The 14,441-nt window shown below is 50.6% G+C and overlaps 1 protein-coding gene across 3 annotated transcripts in view; it reads left to right on the top strand.

Annotated features, from left to right (window-relative positions):
* Nucleotides 1-598: 598 nt before the first annotated feature.
* Nucleotides 599-14,441, top strand: part of SLC2A9 (solute carrier family 2 member 9) — a 231,573-nt gene continuing 217,730 nt past the window's right edge. For all 3 annotated transcript variants that reach the window (XM_027598277.2, XM_027598278.2, XM_027598276.2), the window contains exon 1: nt 599-861. The gene's annotated coding sequence lies outside the window, so the exon portion shown is untranslated. The remainder of the gene's footprint in view (nt 862-14,441) is intronic.

Here is a 14,441-nt window from a genome sequence, read left to right as displayed (position 1 = left end):
GAGCAAGAAGGAACTCAGCAGCAGACAGCCTTTGGACTTGGCCTGCAACTCTTCTCTGGGTCTGCAGCCTGCTGGTCTGCCCTGCAGTTTTTGGACTTGTGCCTCCACAAAACATATGAGCCAACACACATCTTACTGGTTTCGTTTTTCTGGAGGACGCTGACTAATCTCTACCATAATGGAAATTGACCTCTTGATCAACACAATCACAATCATTCTTCTTTGGAAAACCACAACTTGAGAATGGGTGATACAGAGGCATGGATTTTCAGTCTAGGGGAGAATAATACAGATCACTCAGTCCGACTGGAACAGAGGCACGAAGGTTGAAACACCCCTGGGTTGATTTTGCCCCTCAGGAGACATTCAGCAATGCCCGGAGACATTTTTGTTGTTGTCACGAGGGGGTGGGGGATGGGGGTACAAGGGTGCTCCTGGCTTCAAGTGGGCAAGGGGCGGGGGATGCTACGAAACATCCCGAAATGCACAGAATTATCATTAAAAGGCAAGAGTGCCCAGGTTGCGAAACCCTGGTTAGGACGGGGAAATAGTTAGTCGTTAAGGAAATTAACTTCTCACCCCGTGCAAGGAGGGGGATTGCAGTTAAATCAGGAAGGAGCTCGAAAGAGGCCACGGGAATCTGACGGGCAGACTGGACAAACAGGCGGGGCAAATATCACCGAAGAGGCCAAGCGGCTTCTGGGAAGCTTCTGAGAGACCAGCCCTACTGTGGAGGGAGGACTGGGAGTCCAGCCAGTGGGAAGCCCACAGGCATGATGTGGCTCGAATCATGCTCCTAAGCGGCCATGAGCTCAGAAGCTCTCCCAGACACGCCAAGGGCTGAGCACGAGACCAGAGGTGGTGAGTGGCTGTCTTGTGTTTTGTGGCTGTGGTTTGTGATGTTGTTTTAAGAATCGGGGGGCCCAGTGGGCAGAGCTAGGCAGCCAGAGTTCTGGCCGCCCCACCCCCCTCTCTCCCTGCACATGCCTTCACATCCTCATTTCTCAGCAACTGGGTTGCATCCGGTGGCGGGTGGGTGGAGGGGTGGTGGTAATGGCTGTGTGATGCTCTGAACACAAGACTGCACAGAGACAGCCAGCCCTCAGCGAGGGTGTAGAGAGCGTCCTTGCAGAAGGGCCAAAGGTGGATTAGTGATAAGCAAGTGACACTTCAGTTCCTTCACCTATAAAGTGGGGACAGGGAAACACCTAAAGAGGTCGCGTGGAGCTGGTGGGATGATACAGTGACGGGACTGAGAAAGTTAACATCCCAGGGATGTTTCCAGGATGGCGTTAAAAACACAGAAAACCAGAGAAGCAGGGACTCATTAAGATGAAGGCAACCAGCAGCCACATGACCAAAGGCATGGAAGCTGCTGGGACACACAGGTTGGAGCGGCACGTGAACACCCCGGGAAGCCTTCCGATCCACCTCGAGCTCCGTATGCGACAAGTGTGGTGTCCTGCCTTTAATCCGACTGGAGGCTCCACTGGAGCAAAAGAGGAGCAGGAAGGAGAGGCGGGGCTGCTGCCCAGCTCCGCCAGATGCAACCCTGGGCGCCACCCCCCGGGACACAGCCGGGGGAATGACAGGGACCAGTTGGTAGAGGGACATCAGATCCTGTTGACTCATTTATTCGTGATGCATCCAGCAAAGAGGAGCGCTGCATTTCCCATAGCTGCTGTGACGAATTCCCACAATCTCAGAGGCTTAAGCAACACATATTTATTATCTTACAGTGCCAGAGGTCAGAAGCCTGACATGGGAGCCTTCAGGCTAAAATCAGGGCCACGGTCCATTCTGGGGGCTCTCCAGGAGAGTGCATTCCCTTGCCACTTAGAGCTTCCTGAGGCTGCCCCTGTTCCTCGGCTCATGGCCCCTCCGTCTTCAGGGGGGACAGACTCCTTCCCACCTCAGGTCTTTCTGACTCTCTCTCTTCTGCTTCCCTCTTCCACTTCAAAGGATCTTTGTGATTATATTGGGCTCACCTGGATAATCCCAGATAATCTTCCTATATTAGGGCCAGTTTATTAGCAACTCTAATTCTGTCTGCGACCTTAATTCCCCCGGGCCATGTAGCCTAACACAGCCACAGGTTCCGGGGATGCCCGAACGGAATCATAGGTGGGGAGAGAACTGTCCTGCCCGCCACCAGGTCCCCGGCTGTGCGAAGCATACCTGGGGCAAATCACAGGTGGTCTCTTCTCTTGTAGGGGTTGTGCATCCTAGAGAGGAGACAGATACGGAGAAGTAGTAATACATACCGAGTACTAATGAATGATAGAAAACACATAGTGTGGTCCAGGGATGGAGAGTTATGGTGCCCAGTGTGACAGTTTTCAGCCACATGGTCACGGGAAGCCTCTGAAAAGGTAACATCTGAGCAGAGCACTGACCGTGGAGGAGGAAAGTCCATTCTGAGGCTGAGTTCCAGGCAGAGGGAAAAGCAAGTACAGTGGCCCCGAGGCATGTTTAGGGGATTGGGAGAAGCCAGGTGTGGTGTTGCCAGCGCGAGGTGACAAGGGGAAAAGAGGAGGGAGACGAGGCTGATGACAAAGGCAGGGGTCAGATCATTGGATCATCGTTGGCCAAATGGTTTGGGTTGAATTCTAAGGAAAATGGGAAACCGCTGGCGGGTTTTAGGAAGGGTAACAGTATGCTCTGTCTGACCTTTAAACACATCTACGTGGCTCAGACCACATTTGGAATGCTCAGTCTTGGGGCGCCTGGCTGGCTCTGTCAGGAGAGCATGTGAACCTCGATCTCAGGGTCGTGATTTCAAGCCCCACATTGGGCGTAGAGCCTACTTGAAAGCAAACAGGTGGTCTCAAAACCCTATATGAGAGCATCTTACTAAAGCATAAAGATATCGGTAGAGAGAACATAAAGAGCTCAATAAACATATTTTAAAAATAATAATAAATAGGGGCGCTTGGGTGGCTCAGTTGGTTAAGCATCTGACTTTTGATTTCCGCTCAGGTCATGATCTCAGGGTCCGGCGATCAAGCCCCGTGACTGGCTCCGTTTTCAGCGGGGAGCCTGCCCCTCCCCCTCCCCCATGTATGCAAACTCTCTCTCTCAAATAAGTAAATCTTAAAAATAATAATAATAAATACAATGCTCAGTCTTACTACTGAGTGCCAGTGGATTGCAGGGGAGATGGGGGAAGCAGAGAGAGCAGGGCAGAGATGCTGCAGGGGTGCAGGAGAAGGTGGGGAGGGCTGGCCCAGCACGGAGTGAGCAGAACAGGCAGCGGTGGGGTCGGTCGTATGACTAGAGCCCACAGGACAGGGTATGGCGGGCAAGGGGAGCGGTGAGGGACCGAGGAGGGTTAGATTTTTGTCTTGAGCCCCTGTGTGTGTTGACTGAGACTGAGGGAGGATGAGCCTGCACGTGGAAAACCAGGGGCTTCTCTTTGGCCACAGGGAGGGGCTGGTGAGCTCGGAGAAGAGATCCTTTGGGTCCGGGGTCCATGAGCACTCTCTTCCAACGGGTGAGTGCCTGTCACGGGGAGCAGAGGTGGCCGTGGTCCTCTGCGCCCTTAGATGCCAAACACGAAGCCCAGGGAAGGCCAGGTAGACAGGCAGATTTCAGCTCACCTGGACATCTCGGGATGGAAGTGGCATGAGCCGCGAGGTCCGAGGAAGGAGCACGGGGCCTTGACTCTGCTGTCACTGGCATGTGATTGGGGACAAGTGATTTCAAGTCTTTGCAACTCCATTCAATATTCCTTAAACAGCAGAAGTCGTACTACCATAATGCTAACCATCAGAGCAGACATTCATATCGTGCCTTTCCCGTGCCCCAGGCACTGTTCTCACCGCTTTCCAGGTAATAACGCACTGGCCGCTCACGGCAGCCTGATGACAGGTGTGTGTCATCGTCCTTGTCACCCTGGATAGAGAGGAGACTCAGAGAGGGTGAGGACAAAGCGCACACGGCAAGTAGGCGGACAGTCGTCCTACACTGTACGGTGTCTACAGGACACAGAGTGGACTATGCCTCTCCTTCAACTCGACCTACCGGAGGTATCAACCGAAACGCGGTGTGTTTGATTATGGATGTTTTGTGGTGCCACAACGCTGAGCAGTTTCAGCATCAAAATTGAACGGTCTCAACAGTCTGAAATTGCGGATGGAAAACAGCAAGTTGGCGCAAAACGTGGACCGAGGGCAAGGTGTTCTGCATTTCGATTTCAGATCCAGGCCCACCGACTCTCACTATGTGGCTCAGACCACATTTGGAATGTTCCTTTCCATTCGGGGGGCCCCTCAGTTGAGAAGCATCCTGACAAGCTGGAATCTCCATTATCTGACGAATGAAATCACATCAAAACAGGATGTCTGTTGCATGCAAGGACACCAGGGACAAATTCTTGGATGACAGATGGGAGCAAAGTATTTGTCATAGCTGAAACTGACGTGTGACTATAGTCGACCCTTGGACCATGTGGCGGTTGGGGTCCCGACTCCTCTGCACAGTTGAATATCCATGTACAACTTTTGACTCCCCCCAATGTTAACTACTAATAGCCCACTGTTGACCGGAACCCTTACGGATAACGTGAACAGTTGATTGACCCATGCTTTGTATGTTATATGTATTATATACTGTTCTCTTACAATAGAGTAAGCTGCAGAAATGTTGCTGAGAAATTCATAAGGAAGAGAAAGTATGTTTGGCAGTATTGTAGACGTGGACTTGCTCAGATCAAACCTGCATCCTCGGAGGGTCAGCTGTATCCCTACAATGCACAAGCGACTTCTGGAAATTCCCAAGAAAGACAGCGATGACAACGGGAGAATATCGAAGGATGGCAAATCACAGACGCAGGAACAGGAAACTTGACCGATCTTTTGAAGAGAGTTTCCACAGCAGCTAATTCCCAGAGGCTTGAAGATGAAAGCAGTGCACCTGTTTGACTGGTCGCACTGGGAGACTGGGTGACTCACTGCTGAGTGCACAGGAAGCTCTATGATTTGGGACAATGATGTCTCAGCAGGCAATGCTCCGTGTCAGTGGGGATGTGGGCATGGACACAGACCTCACTGGAGGTGGGGATGTGGCTGGGGCAAACTTTATCAAATTAAATAAACTCATTATTATCTAGAGCCCAATAATCCAAGCCAAACAAACCCACCCCGGCCCACAAGGGGACAGCTAGGAGCACATCCACTGCTGTGCTGCTCTCGAGCTGAAGGCCGCCTGGGTCTCCATCCCAGGGTAACGATTTCCCGTCAGTCCTGTGAAGCTGGTCCATTTTCTCCCATTTTACAGATGAACAAACTGAAGCTCAGGGAAGTAGAGTAACTCGAACAAGGTCATACTGCTCATAAATGGCAAGGCTGAGACTCACATTCCAGTTCCTACGTCAGTATATTTGTCCACCTGACCACCCTCTCATGAGAGGAACGAAGAGGCAGAATTGGCAAAAAAAAAAAAAAAACAAACAAACCCTCTTTCCTGTCACTCTCACGGCTCCTTCCATCTTGTATTTCTTCCTTTGTTCCAGATAAAAGCAGGAGAAAAGATACAATTACAGAAAAAAAGAGGTCTGGAGGGAGTGAGGGTGGAGGAGTCAGTTTGACCTCCTAGAATTCTGACTTCAGTTAAGATTCTTACCCAGCCCCTGATGATGTTTTGCATAATAAAAATTCCCAAAAGATAACTAACGACAAACATATGTTAAGCCCGGTTGCCAGGCACTATTCTAAGGATTTTAACGTCTGTGTCAGTTAACAGCAATCCTACGAAGCAGGTGGGATGTTTATCATCTCGATTCACAGACACAGGAACAGAAACCAGAGAGGTTAGGTAACTTGCCCAAGGTCACACAGCTGGACTATGAGGCCAGGCTCTCTGAGTCTGGGCTCCACACTTGCAGGAAGCGGAACTCAGCCTGGGAGCCTGTGCAGTGAGGCAGAAACCGCTAATCTGGATTGGCTCCCACTGTGCTCCGGGCTAACTTCACTTTGGACGGATCACAGAACCACCGTCAACCTTGGTTTTCTTGGCGCCAGGCATGGATAGAGAAGGTGTTCCCTCCTACGGTTGTTATGAGATGTAACATCAGCAAGGCAATCAACAAATGATTGTCAGTCATGTGTCATTGTTGTGGGATTGCACATGTGTTCCCTGGAGGGTGTGTGGGTCCGTGGGGGGTGGCCAGAGGATCCCCGAGGAGCAGGCGTGGGAGGGAGGGTGGTGGCTGCATTTAAGAGGGAAGTGAAGGGCGGGGGGGGGGTGGTGTTGAGACACTGGGCCCTGGCAAGGAGACAAGGTGGGTTCAGCTGACTGACCGGGGCCTGGAAAATCCAGCCAGGGTTGGCTCCGGATGCTTGAAAGGGGGAGGGAAAGACATGGGGGAGAGCCAGCCCCCAGGCTTTGGCACCGGACAGATCTGACTTAGAGTCTCTCCTCATCTCCGCTGGTGTGTGACCTTGACACCTTCCTCAGGCTTTCCTTGCTCAGACATGGGCTCTCGCTGGAGCCCTTGCAGGGCGGCTGGGGACTCGGGGAGATGAGCTCAGGCATGCAGGCTCCCCGGCATGTGGCAGTCGCTGGGAAAGCCCAGCCTTCCCTGTCCATGGAGGACCAGGAACACAGGGGGCTGAGCTCTGCGGGCCTTGGCCCAAATCTGCCCTCGTGACTGCAGACAACGGGCCCGATTTGCCTGCTTGTGTTTCCTGATTTCTTCTTTACAAAAACAGGAAGGAAAACTGGTGATGTCCCTTGGCAAACCCCCCTGGCTTTCAGTCTATGCAGTTAGTTCTTTTTTTTTTTTTTTTAAGATTTTATTTATTTATTTGAGAGAAAGAGTGAGAGAGAGAGAGAGAGAGAGTGAGCCCGGGGTTGGCGGAGAGGCAGAGGGAGAAGCAGTCTCCCCGCTGAACAGGGAGCCTGATGCGGGGCTCGATCCCAGGACCCTGAGATCATGACCTGAGCTGAAGGCAGACGCTTCACTGACTGAGCCACCCAGGTGCCCCACAGTTAGTTCTTATAATAAATACATATTCTTTTTTTCTTTTTTAACTTGACTTTTAGAAGATCAAGATGGGTTTTTTTAATGAAATGTTAAAAATCAGAATCGGGAGAAAATAGCACCAGATCAAAAGAGGGGAAGGCTCTAAGATTTTATTTGTCTCCTTGTGTTCCATCTTGCTCCACCACCAAAACCCAGCAGAGGATTCGAGTGTGTTTTTCAGCAGACGCATGCCTCCGGCAGAGAGCAAGGACCAACATCATGACCAACCTTGTAAATGGAGCCCTGGTTCTCTGGAGCCCTTGCAACCTTTCCCCACGAAGTAGCCAGTCTTCTGTTTTTATATGTGAGCACTTAAATACGGGAAAACAGGGAAAGGAAAATGAGTGATCATGAAGCATCGTGGGAGGGAAGCTTTGGGACAGGAGAGGTTGTCAGATGTTCACCAGATGGGCTGATGGCGTGAGTTCCCCTGTGTCCTCCTTGGGCCTCCGAGTGGACAACCTGCATGGAAGGAATCAGGATATAATGTCCTGGCTGAGGACCTTGGCTCTGCTCTCAGTACTGCTCCAGGATGACAGTAGATTTCCAACGATTTCCAGGCGGCGCCCTGGAGCAGACCCTTGCAGCAAGGTCGTTATCAGTGTTGGCTCCTCACTATGTTTGACTTCATGAACCGGTTTTTGGAAACAAGGGTATCAGTGCTTGGTTCTCATGGTGTGGGCTGGTCCTGTCTGCATCCGAGTGCCACTCAAGAACGCACTCCAGTGATGGTTCAGCCAGCCCTTCATTGCACCTTTAGCATGAAGCTGCTGAGCTTTTGTTGGGTACTTCATATGAGTCAGACACCATGCTGACTGTTGGGGGTACAGCGGTGACAGGGACAGACACACAGTCCCAGTTTGGGGGAGACAGCAAACACCAGGTGACAGAGAGAATGATCACAAAGGGTGACAAGCACTGGGAAGGATGCAAACCAGGGCTGGATGGAGAAGAAAGGCAGGGCATGGGGGCAGTGCAGAGTGTCCTCCCAGGGCAATGGGAAGCTGGCAGTGACCCTACAGGAGAGGTGCTAAGAGCGGGTGGCAGTCAGGTGACAGAGCAAGTGATGTTGAGAGGCGGTTTGGATCTAGAACCAGTGAGCATTACGGATGCACGATGAGGTTGAGAAGGAAGCAGAGGGAACCAGGATGCTGCCAAGGTTTCTAGCTACCCAAGGAAGCTGGGAGAGCTGCTTACGGAGATGTTGGGGCAACAGGGGACCCAGGATGGGGGAACAGTTTGGGAGAGAAACTCAAGAGTCTGTGAGTCCTGCAGGTGATACTGTCTGGTGCGTAGTCGGATGTGTGGGTCTGGAGCTTAGGGGAGTGTTCTGAGTCCGGGAGACAAATTTCAGAGCTGTCAGCCTACAGATGCCCTGGCCTTCAAGGTGCACTTGATCTGGTCGGGAACAGGGTTTATAATGAACTGTAGCATGCATCACAAAACCAAGATTTACATTAGACAGAAAACCAGGTGAGCAGAGGGACACCCACAATTTCTGTACGGGGTGGAGTGTGAGGAAAGGATATTTGAACTGAGTCTTGAAGGATGAGTGCATTGAGCAGGCGTCTAGGCTGAGGCACAGCCTGGGAAAGGACTCATACTATCCGGGGAAAGAGGAAACGGTGCATCCAGCATGGGTGGAGAGCCAGGAGACGCGATGCTAGAAAGTTACGTGTAAGGTCCAGCTTTCAGAGAGCCTCGTGCACCACCTCGGGCCACAAAGCAGATGACCAGATGCACCCCAGAAGCTCTGGCCATGGGAGCTGTCCCCCTCTGAGTGGCTGCAGGTCAGCAGTGGATCATTTTGGCTTGCACCCATGCCAAGCTGATGTACCCACCACCCAAGCTCGGATTACTCTCTTGCTCAGTCAGCTGGTGTTATGGACTGAATGTGTGTGCCCCCTCCCCCACCCCAGTTCCTTTGTTAAAGTCCTGAGCCCCACTGTGACCCTATCTGGAGACAGGGCCTTTATGGAGGTGATGAAGGTTGAAGAGGCCATAAGGGTGGGCTCTGATCTGATAGGATTAGTGTCCTTTAAGAAGAGACACCAGGGGAGTTGCCCTTTCTCCCTTTCCGCCAGGTGAGGACCCGCCGAGACAGCACTATCTGCAAGCCAGGAGGAGAGTTCTCACCAGAACCCAACCCTGCTGGAAACTTGATCTCAGACTTCCAGCCTCCAGAGCTGTGAGAAAACAAATTCCCATGGTTTGTGCCACGCATTTATGGTATCGTTGTTATGGCAGCCTGAGCAAACGAAGCTGGTCAAAGGGAATTTCCCATAAGGCCAAAGGTGTGAGCTTCGAGAGAAGCATCAGCTAAAGGAGAAGCACAGCTGAGGGAGAAGCTTTGGCTGAGGGAGAAGCAACCGTGCAGCAGAGGCAGATGACCTGGGGCACCTGTTCACGCAGTTTGCTTGTGCTCTCTGGACTTTCAACCCTGTGTACCTCTTCCAACAGGGCCCACCCGACCCTAGAAAATGTCAGGGTCATGAGTGACCGCAGGCTCAGGTGATGTCTCATGCTCAGATACAGTTTCTACTAAGGCCCAGCAACATCCCGGTAGCTGATTTCAAACAGGGCACAGTTCTCTGCTGCAGATGGCATGGCCTCACTCTAGACCCTCGGTGGTCTACACCATGACTCTCTTCGTGGGGCCTGCAGAGACTCCACCTGGCTTCTCTCTCCACAAAAGCCTATGGTTCTCTGGGATCTGCTGGGCTGGACAGCACAGGGGCAAGACAGCTGACGCCTCTCCCTGGGCCCGCCACATAGGCTTTCCCTACCTGGGGTCCCACTCAAACCTTCCACATCTGATAAATAGGTGGAAATGGTATCCCTAAGTGTGGAATGTGTGCCTCCCAAACCTGGAGAGGCCTATCAAAGATTATACTTCTTTCCCAGGCGTAAGAGGTACAGGTGCATTACTTTGTCCTTCCCCTTAGAGGGGACTTTCCAGCATGCTCTGGACCAGTGAACCCCCTAAGAGCCTCACTGATGTGACCCTTGGCTCTTTGGATCCTAGACCCTTGGATCTTGCCTGCTTCATCTTCCACCTTCTGGAACGAATATGCTTTACCGAGGCACACAGAATTAGTACTTCATGCTTTTCAAGTGCACTTAACACAATGCCATCAGCATGGCAAACTGTCACCGTGTCCTGTGGAATTTTAGATTGTCTGAGTGCCATTGGAGTACATCACGATAACAGAAGAATGAGCTGATCCCTAGAGGAAGACTGTACGTGGGTACCATTTTGTTCCCTGTGGATGTAAACTGCTTCTGATCCTTCTCTCCAATCAGTATAGAAAAAGATCGAGTTGTCAATTAGTAGCTGCATCCAGCATACCTAAGGCTGAGTTAATCCATGCTAGAAAACTTGCTCTATCAGACAGTAACTGAAATTGGAGCTCTACTACTTGGTTAAAGTTTCCAAAGTTCCAGGGTCTTCTGCTATGATCCATATGGTTCCTGTAGGGTCAGCCTGGTGAATCCAATGGGGCTACAACAGGGACCACCACTCGTGGATGCTTCAACACTCTTAGGGTGGCATTGACCTTTGCAACATAATAATATAACAAATATAAACAATGAAATATTGTTTCTCATTTACTATCTTGGCAGGAGGCAGAAGTTCTCCGGCTTTCTTATACAATAACTCTGACTCTGCAGGTCAAGGAACCAATGTAAGAGTTCTTCCAGCGGCTCCATGTGTCTTTCCTAAATCCCACAGGGTGGGATTGTTGACTCAGAGTGCCACTGTATGACATACCTGGGCAAGAACTATACTGACTACTTGTTCCTATGTAGCTTATTCTATCGGGGGGCTGTGACAATGCTGGGTATCAGTGCCAACCCAGGCCCTGTATCCATGTCCAATTGCTAATTTGCCCCAGTGTAGGGTTACTTGAGTAAATGGCCACAAAGTCTTTGGGGAACTAAATGAGGGAATCCCTACCATATCCGCTCACTGTCCCACCTTAAGGCAACAGGACCTGCTGTTTGTGCCCTGGTATCAGATAGTCAGTGGTGGGGTCTGGGGGACACCCCAGCCATCTGCTGAGAGCAAGGGGTAGACGGGGAGGTTACAGGATTAAGGAAAGTAAAGGAGGCTTGACAAACATTTTATGGAGAGTAGGATGTCAGCAGCACGGACCCATTTGAGCATGGCGCCATGTGTTCGGGATGGAATCCACATGCTGGCCTAGCCCGTCCACAGGGCAGAAGAGAAAGTGGAGAGTTAGCCACCTAGGCTTGGGGTTCTGCCAGAAAGCCGTGAAGAGGGAGGGGGAGATGAAGAATTTAGGACATCACTATGGGACATTGAGTTAAAATCTAGAATCTGACTCAGATGAGGACACTATAGAATGGGGAGGGCTGCCAGACCCGGAAGCAGCTGGTGACCATGGACCACGACAGTCAGAAATGGAGAAAGATGAACGTGTGTTGGGTCCGCGTCCTGCAGCTGCCGTAACAATAGGTATTTGTTCTCTCACGGTTCTGGATCTGACACTCCACCTATAAGGCTCACCTCCCTTGCCTCCGCCTACTCTTGGCCCCACTGGATTCTGCCTTTACCTAAAATGTTAATATTGTGTTCATCGTGGATTTTATTGCATTTATTTTGACTTTTAAAAAATGTTGCATTGGATATTTGTCTTGATGATTGAGGTTTTGGTACCCCCTGAGATTTTGCCGCCAAGGCCAATGCCTCACTAACCTCACTGTCGCCCAGGTCTGGGGGAAGGAGCAGCTAGAGACGTAGAGGAAACACAAGAGCATATTGTCTTGGAGGCCGAAGAAAGAAGGTTTCCCAAGAAGCTGATACAACAGGATGAGTGTCGACATCATGCGAAGTAAATTAAGCCAGACAAAGAAGGTCATCAATTATATAATCTCATTTATATGACCTGGTTGTAACATTGAAAAAGGGAAAACAATCTACATGACCAACTGGTTAAATGGCATATGGCCATCCAAAAGAATATAAAACAGCCGTGAAAAATGATGTTAATGACGAAGAGAAATATCCTGGAATGTAAAGTGGAAAAAGCAGGATGGCCAAGTATAAACAGAGTGTAGAAACAACTGTGTAGAATTATATGTATGCAGAGTGAAAGCAAAATGGTTACATATGCGAAGAAAAGAGCGCCTTCTGTATATAAAACTCTTTAGAATGCACACTAGTCCATAGTGACAGAAAGTGGATCGGTGGCTGGATTACAGAGAGGCACGAGGCAAGTTGATATGTATGCTTGCTATTTGAATGGAGTGATGGCTTCACAGGTGTATACATGTGTCAAAATTCTGGGTCCACTCAGCCTCTAATTAAACATGTACACTTAAGAATACAGTAACACGGGGCGCCTGGGTGGCTTAGTTGGTTAAGCGACTGCCTTCGGCTCAGGTCATGATCCTGGAGTCCGGGGATCGAGTCCCGCATCGGGCTCCCTGCTCAGCGGGGGGTCTGCTTCTCCCTCTGACCCTCTTCCCTCTCGTGCTGTCTCTCATTCGCTCTCGATAAATAAATAAAATCTTAAAAAAAAAGAATACAGTAACACAATAGCCGCAATACACTTGTTTATTGATTTATTTTTACTCTGTGCCGGCACTGCGAGAAGATATTTCATATATCCTGTCTTTTAATCCTGACACAAAGTTTGTGAGCTAAGTATCACATTTTCCATTTTACAGAGGAAGACAGTAAGGCTCAGATTTAAGGAAACTGGTACAGAGTCATGCAATGTGCAAGAGGAGGAATGCAAACTTTGCTAGCTCTCATCTTTGTGCTCATAACTGTTATGCTCTATATTTGGATAACAACAGTACCCACCCCCGCCCTACCCTGGTGGGCAGGCAGCGATGCGTGGGTCCTTGGGAAGGTGCGTTCTGGCCGCCTCAGACGGTCTACTGGGGCAACACTATTGATAAATGTTAGCTGGAGCTCACAGTCCAATCCTTTTCATTGATAACCGACAAAGAAGACTGGGTCCCTTAGAGATGGAGAAAGCATATGGCCATTCAGAGCTTCTCAACGAACGTATTTGAGGAATGTTAACATTTCAGAGGTACCTGGCCCCTGCCGAGCCGGGCTGTGGGACTATCTGGTCCAGGAACTTGCCCTAAATGAAATCTCTCCCATTTTCATATTTTCCCCTTTTCTGCTGTCATCACCACCTCCCTTGTGATTAAAAATGCCAATCGGTAAAGGATGAGACTGCCATTTTAAATTCGTCCCTGAGTCCCTGGGCTCGGGAAGGGCTCGGGGCTGGCAGCCCCAGGTGCAGACTCCTAGGACCAGATGAAGGAGTCACTAATTGCACCCGGCTGCGGTGGACCCATTTAGGAAAGAGAAGACATTTGGATCAGGTGGTGGTGACGGGCAGAGAAGGCAGAGGAGGTGGTCCGAGGCACACAGGTCAGGCTGTGTCACACATTCACATCGCAGACTCGAGTGAGGGCAAGCAGGTGGCACTTCACTCAGCAATTCTGCTGCCTGGGTCCCACTGCCTGCTTGTAACTGGGCTCAGTGGGGAGAGCGGTAGGATTCGTTAATGATGTCCACTATGGCAGGGGGAGGGGAGAGGGACAGTTCAAAAACCCTACCTTTGCTACTTCTTGGTTAATGTAGGCTAGGAAGGCACAGTGAGGCCAAGTCGCTGAAGGCTTCCATATTCCGCTGAAGAATTTAGGCTTTTTGTATACCAGAGGTTTGAAGCTTAGTTTCTCCATTTTAAAACAGAGAATACTATAACCAGAAGATTTTGGGGTAGATATGGAGAGTTTCTTGGAAAAAAGCAAGACAGGTTGAGTTTAGAGAGATGATTGTAAGCAGAGACACGGAAAGAAGGGAGGAGAGAGTTCTGGATCCCCTCAGCCTCTGCTGGGAAGCAGTCTGAGACGCAAGGAGGCAGTCCAGGGCCAGGTGGACATGGGTCTCCGGCAAAGCCAGGTGGGGGTGGCACACCAGGCTGGGGGACGGGGGAGGGGGTGTCACAACCACACACCTGACTCATGCATCTCATCTGTTGCCAGACAACCTTAGTGCTTTCCAGTAACATCACGTAACACAAGAGACTTGAGTCATTTATGAAAAGCCACAAAAAGCAGCATCTCGGTTTTCACGGAGCACAGGATGAAAGGAGGAACTTGAGTCAGACATTCAGAGAATCATTGGCCCCCGAAGAGGATGGAGAGAGGAATGTGTGGGGGGCGGTAAGGTTTGCCTGACCCCGAGTCTTACTTGACCGCCGCGCTTGTCCTGCTCAGATTCTTATTTCCCTTTCCAAAAAAGGGACTCGTGGCTCAGCGTGCTTGTGTAGCTTGCCCAGGGTCACAGGGCTAAGCCCTCAGAATTGGAGCCCCGCCCAGGGTATCTGAAGCCAAAGTCTCTGCCCTATATTAATTCCCACAAGAC

This window comes from Zalophus californianus, chromosome 2 (assembly GCF_009762305.2).
Source record: "Zalophus californianus isolate mZalCal1 chromosome 2, mZalCal1.pri.v2, whole genome shotgun sequence".
Classification (NCBI taxonomy): Eukaryota; Metazoa; Chordata; class Mammalia; order Carnivora; family Otariidae; genus Zalophus; species Zalophus californianus.
This window is presented reverse-complemented; position numbering and strand designations above follow the sequence as displayed.